The sequence below is a fragment of the Salvelinus alpinus genome, chromosome 15 (genome assembly GCF_045679555.1).
Source record: "Salvelinus alpinus chromosome 15, SLU_Salpinus.1, whole genome shotgun sequence".
Classification (NCBI taxonomy): domain Eukaryota; kingdom Metazoa; phylum Chordata; class Actinopteri; order Salmoniformes; family Salmonidae; genus Salvelinus; species Salvelinus alpinus.
In genome coordinates this window covers 57,181,176-57,187,643 of record NC_092100.1, presented here as the reverse complement: position 1 = coordinate 57,187,643, position 6,468 = coordinate 57,181,176, and positions in this window count along the sequence as shown.

Here is a 6,468-nt window from a genome sequence, read left to right as displayed (position 1 = left end):
GTGATCTTGATCTTGAAAACAACACGACGGCGTCTCAACCAAAGAGCGAAATGTAAACCGCTGAATTAACTCAACTCGGTCACAAACTAGTGAGATCAACACACAGATTTTCTCTAAATTCTCCAGAATGTTAAAAGTAGACAAATAATCCGCAAGCTTCAATGGTTATCCTCTGCTCTGGTCGGCCTTGTTGTAATATGAAATAGATATAGTCAGCCAAGAGGAGCAGTGGTGCACAAAATTCAGACCGCTGAATATAGAAATGTATCGCGTTTATTATTGGAACATTGTCGCCTGTAACTGTTCTAGATGTTACATTTCTATCTGCAACGTCATACATGTTCCGCCCATATACGTTATAGTGCCGCCCCTAACTTGATCCCTTGCAGTACGCATGCGCATATTCTTCAAGCGCTCCGGGCAGTGTTGGAATGTTCGCAGTTTTCTTACAAATTGGGCTACTTTGAAAACGATGTCGCGGGTGAAAATATATTGGTCGAGGGTTTTTGTGCTATTTCTAAGGTGCACCGCGGCCGCCATGGTATTTCTCTTAAAAAAATATGTATTTCACTATGACCTGCTGCTGACTGTCAGGCAGTGAGGCAGGCTGTTGCTGAGTGAGTGAGTGGTGTGGAGGGGTGAGTGTAGAGAGCACAACAGCTATTGGCTGAGTCACGTAAACGGAGCAGCACGCGCACGTTTTGACAACTTTTTACCAGTTGTAGGTAGTCAATGTAGATCGTCATAATGGAGACACCAACCCTTTCTCCATAAAATATATTAATATGCACATCAATAAATAATAGAGACAAAGCACTGGAAAACGACTTTGGGCGCATTAGAGAAATTCGCTCGTAGGTGGTTTAAACTGAATTCAAATGTCGACTGCTTAAGGGTCATTCTATGAAAATGGTAGCTTTCCTGTCCCGGCCTTATTCACCAGGAAAAACACTTAAAATTGTGAAATAATGACACATTCTTTTTTGTTGTTTTTTTGCTTTGATTGAAGTGTTTTATTATTAACAAAACATATGTAAGACAGTTATATTGCAAACATTTTTTTAAATATATTGTAGAGCACGTTCAGTACCATGAAATTGTCTTGTCCCTCTGGTCAGGAGTCATGGTTTAGTGACATTTTTCTCCCTCTTTAAATATCATAATACAAAGGAAAGTATTATAGTTATTTAGTGGACTACTTAAAAAAACTAAAATATCAAATAAATATTAAAAATAATTTAATAAAGTAATAGCTGTCCCTCAATTTCATGTCACTGGTGTTAAAATATATAAAAACCACCACTTTGAAAATAATGCAACATCCTTGCCAAATTCGTCCTTGATCAAAGGTTCATTGGAGACGGGACTGTTTTGAAAAGCATATGCAGAGATTGCACTCTCTCTTCATACGTTAACAATTTTATTTTTATTTAATTGTATTTCACCTTTATTTAACCAGGTAGGCTAGTTGAGAACAAATTCTCATTTACAACTGCGACCTGGCAAAGATAAAGCAAAGCAGTTCGACACATACCACAACACAGAGTTACACATGGAATAAACAAGCATACAGTCAATAATACAATAGGAAAAAAGTATATATACAGTGGGTGCAAATGAGGCAAGATAAGGGAGGTAAGGCAATAAATAGACCATGGTGGTGAAGTAATTACAATATACCAATTAAACACTGGAGTGATAGATGTGCAGAAGATGAATGTGCAAGTAGAGATTCTGGGGTGCAAAGGAGCAAGATAAATAAATACAGTATGGGGATGAGGTAGTTGGATGGGCTATGTACAGGTGCAGTGATCTGTGAGCTGCTCTGACAGCTGGTGCTTAAAGCTAGTGAGGGAGATATGAGTCTCCAGCTTCAGGGATTTTTGCAGTTCGTTCCAGTCATTGGCAGCAGAGAACTGGTAGAAAAGGCGGCCAAAGCAGGAATTGGCTTTGGGGGTGACCAGTGAGATATACCTGCTGGAGCATGTGCTACGGGTGGGTGCTGCTATAGTGACTGAGCTGAGATAAGACAGGGCTTTACCTAGCAAGGACTTGTAGATGACCTGGAGCAAGTGGGTTTGGCGATGAATATGAAGCGAGGGCCAGCCAACGAGAGCGTACAGGTCGCCGTGGTGGGTAGTATATGGGGCTTTGGTGACAAAACGGATGGCACCGTGATAGACTGCATCCAATTTGTTGAGTAGAGTGTTGGAGGCTATTTTGTAGATGACCGCCAAAGTCGAGGATTGATAGGATGGTCAATTTTACGAGGGTATGTTTGGCAGCATGAGTGAAGGATGCTTTGTTGCGAAATAGGAAGCCGATTCTAGATTTAATTTTGGATTGGAGATGTTTAATGTGAGTCTGGAAGGAGAGTTTACAGTCTAGCCAGACACTTAGGTATTTGTAGTTGTCCACATATTCTGTCAGACCCGTCTAGAGTAGTGATGCTGGACGGACGGGCAGGTGCGGGCAGCGATCGGTTGAAGAGCATGCATTTAGTTTTACTTGCATTTAAGAGCAGTTGGAGGCCACGGAAGGAGAGTTGTAGGCATTGAAGCTCATCTGGAGGTTAGTTAATACAGTGTCCAAAGAAGGGCCAGATGTATACAGAATGGTGTCGTCTGCGTAGAGGTGGATCAGAGAATCACCAGCAGCAAGAGCGACATCATTGATGTATACAGAGAAGAGAGTCGGCCCGAGAATTGAACCCTGTGGCACCCCCAAAGAGACTGCCAGAGGTCCAGACAACAGGCCCTCCGATTTGACACACTGAACTCTATCAGAGAAGTAGTTGGTGAACCAGGCGAGGCAGTCATTTGAGAAACCAAGGCTGTTGAGTCTGCCGATAAGAATGTGGTGATTGACAGAGTCGAAAGCCTTGGCCAGTTCGATGAATACGGCTGCACAGTAATGTCTCTTATCAATGGCGGTTATGATATCGTTTAGGACCTTGAGCGTGGCTGAGGTGCACCCATGACCAGCTCTGAAACCAGATTGCATAGCGGAGAAGGTACGGTGGGATTCGAAATGGTCAGTAATCTGTTTGTTAACTTGGCTTTCGAAGACCTTAGAAAGGCAGGGTAGGATAGATATAGGTCTGTAGCAGTTTGGGTCTAGAGTGTCTCCCCCTTTGAAGAGGGGGATGATCGTGGCAGCTTTCCAATCTTTGGGAATCTCAGACGATATGAAAGAGAGGTTGAACAGGCTAGTAATAGGGGTTGCAACAATTTCGGCAGATCATTTTAGAAAGAGAGGGTCCAGATTGTCTAGCCCGGCTGATTTGTAGGGGTCCAGATTTTGCAGCTCTTTCAGAACATCAGCTATCTGGATTTGGGTGAAGGAGAAATGGGGGAGGCTTGGGCGAGTTTCAGTGGGGGGTGCAGGGGAGTTGACCTGGGTAGGGGTAGCCAGGTGGAAAGCATGGCCAGCCGTAGAAAAATGCTTATTGAAATTCTCAATTATAGTGGATTTATCGGTGGTGACAATGTTTCCTAGCCTCAGTGCAATGGGCAGCTGGGAGGAGGTGCTCTTATTCTCCATGGACTTCAGTGTCCCAGAACTTTTTTGAGTTTGTGCTACAGGACGCAAATATCTGTTTGAAAATGATAGCCTTAGCTTTCCTAACTGCCTGTGTATATTGGTTCCTAACTTCCGTGAAAAGTTGCATATCACGGGGGCTATTCTATGCTAATGCAGTACACCACAGGATGTTTTTGTGCTGGTCAAGGGCAGTCAGGCCTGGAGTGAACCAAGGGCTATATCTGTTCCTGGTTCTAAATTTTTTGAATGGGGCATGCTTATTTAAAACGTTGAGGAAGGCACATTTTAAAGAATAACCAGGCATCCTCTACTGCCGGGATGAGGTCAATATCCTTCCAGGATACCCGGGCCAGGTCGATTAGAAAGGCCTGCTCGCTGAAGTGTTTTAGGGAGCATTTTATGGTGATGAGGGGTGGTCGTTTGACCGCAGACCCATTACGGATGCAGGCAATGAGGCGGTGATCGCTGAGATCTTGTTTGAAAACAGCAGAGGTGTATTTGGAGGGCAAGTTGGTTAGGATTATATCTATGAGGATGCCCGTGTTTACGGATTTGAGGTTGTACCTGGTAGGTTCATTGATAATTTGTGTGAGATTGAGGGCATCAAGCTCAGATTGTAGGATGTCTGGGGTGTTAGGCATGTCCCAGTTTATGTCACCTAGCAGCACGAGCTCTGAAGATAGATGGGGGGCAATCAATTCACATATTGTGTCCAGGGCACAGCTGGAGGCAGAGGGTGGTCTATAGCAAGCGGCAACGGTGAGAGACTTGTTTCTGGAAAGATGGATTTTTAAAAGTGGAAGCTCGAATTGTTTGGGTACAGACCTGGATAGTACGACAGAACTCTGCAGGCTATCTCTGCAGTAGATTGCAACTCCGCCCCCTTTGGCAGTTCTATCTTGTCGGAAAACGTTATAATTAAGGATGGACATTTCTGGGTTTTTGGTGGTCTTCCTAAGCCAGGATTCAGACACGGCTAGGACATCCGGGTTGGCAGAGTGTGCTAAAGCAGTGAATAAAACAAACTTAGGGAGGAGGCTTCTTATGTTAACATGCATGAAACCAAGGCTTTTACGGTTACAGAAATTTTACAAATGAGAGCACCTGGGGAATAGGAGTGGAGCTAGGCACTACAGGGCCTGGATTAACCTCTACATCACCAGAGGAACAGAGGAGGAGTAGGAAAAGGGTACGGCTAAAGGCTATAAGAACTGGTTGTCTAGTATGTTTGGAACAGAGTAAAAGGAGCAGGTTTCTGGGTGCGACAGAATAGATTTAAGACATAATGAACAGACAAAAGTATGGTAAGATGTGAATACATTGGAGGTAACACCTAGGCATTGTGTGATGATGAGAGAGATATTGTCTCTAGAAACATTTAAACCAACTGATGTGGGAAGTGGAACTAACAGGTTGGCTAAGCCATATTGAGCAGGGCTAGAGGCTCTACAGTGAAATAAGACAATAATCACTAACCAGAACAGCAATGGACAAGCCATATTGACATTAGGGAGAGGCATGCGTAGCCGAGTGTTCATAGGAGTCCAGTGAGTAGTTAGGCTGGCTGGAGACACTGCAATTCAGACAGCTAGCAGGCCGATTAGTTATGATTAACTTGGTATTTCCATGCAAGGACTTAAGATGTGTCACTGGTGTTATACAGTTTATAGTAAGGGGAAAGGAAATTGGATTAAAATGATTGATAAAATTGCATGATTAAGTGATTTATTTACAATTTAAGAAGTGTGGTTTGAGCTACAGTGGCCGCCATCTTAGATATGCTGGTGTTACTGTTCTTGCTCGTAATACCAGTGACATGACGATAACGCCAGTGACAATCAAAAGCACCACAAACTTTTTTCTCAATGTAATGTTTTATAAAACCCTCAACAATTATATAAAAAAAGACTTATTAGCATTTAATTACTGTTTCAATATTGTAATCACATAATATGGCTTTCCTTTTGATAGATATGGCGAAATTAGGTACTGCTGAAAGCAAAGACTCAGACAGCGCAGGGATACTGACCCACACTGCAGCGCAGCCTACCTTAAACAAAAACACCAGACTTACTTAAAGAATTTAGAGTAAAAAAAAAGAGTTGAAGGATGTCACATAAACTGAAAAAATAGGAGCGAAGGAAATGGCGGGTCAGACAGGCAAAACACAGAGATTGAGAGCAAGAACGACAGTGTTGACCCCCCCCCCCCCCCATCCACTCCAGACAGTGAACCCAGTACTGCAAGATCAGAGTTAAGAGGAAGACATATGTACTCTGTATCTAGAGAGTTACTTAAAGGGATAGTTCACCCAAATTACAAAATAAAATATTGGCTTCCTTACCTTGTCCATAGACTACATACATGGTATGACAGCAAGCCATGCTTTTGTTTACCTTGCCACTGTTTCAAATGCTAATTATTTTGCATTTGTGGCACCAAACCAAAGCATTGATTGCTGTCATACGTTGCGTCGCTGGTATTGTTTATTTTACCTTTATTTAACTAGGCAAATTCTTATTTACAATGACTGCCTAGGAACAATGGGTTAACTGCCTTGTTCAGGGACAGACTGACAGATTTTTACCTTGTCAGCTCGGGGATTCAATCTAGCAACCTTTCGGTTACTGGCCCAATGCTCTATAGTGCCCAATATTGCCATATTGCCCAATTTAATTGAATATGGTTTTTGTATCTACCTAACTGTTGCTACATTCATTAGTAAGCATTTTAAGGATATGATCATTAAATTGATGACTCAACCTCAATTATTTCTAATGTTACAAAAAAAATCAATAGTATAAATGGAAAAATGTTGACAATAGAACTTTACACATGCATGTTTAAAGTAAATTATTACTATTACAAACAATTTCTTAGTATTATCATTAACCTTTCTGTCTTTGATTATATATGCAAATTAAA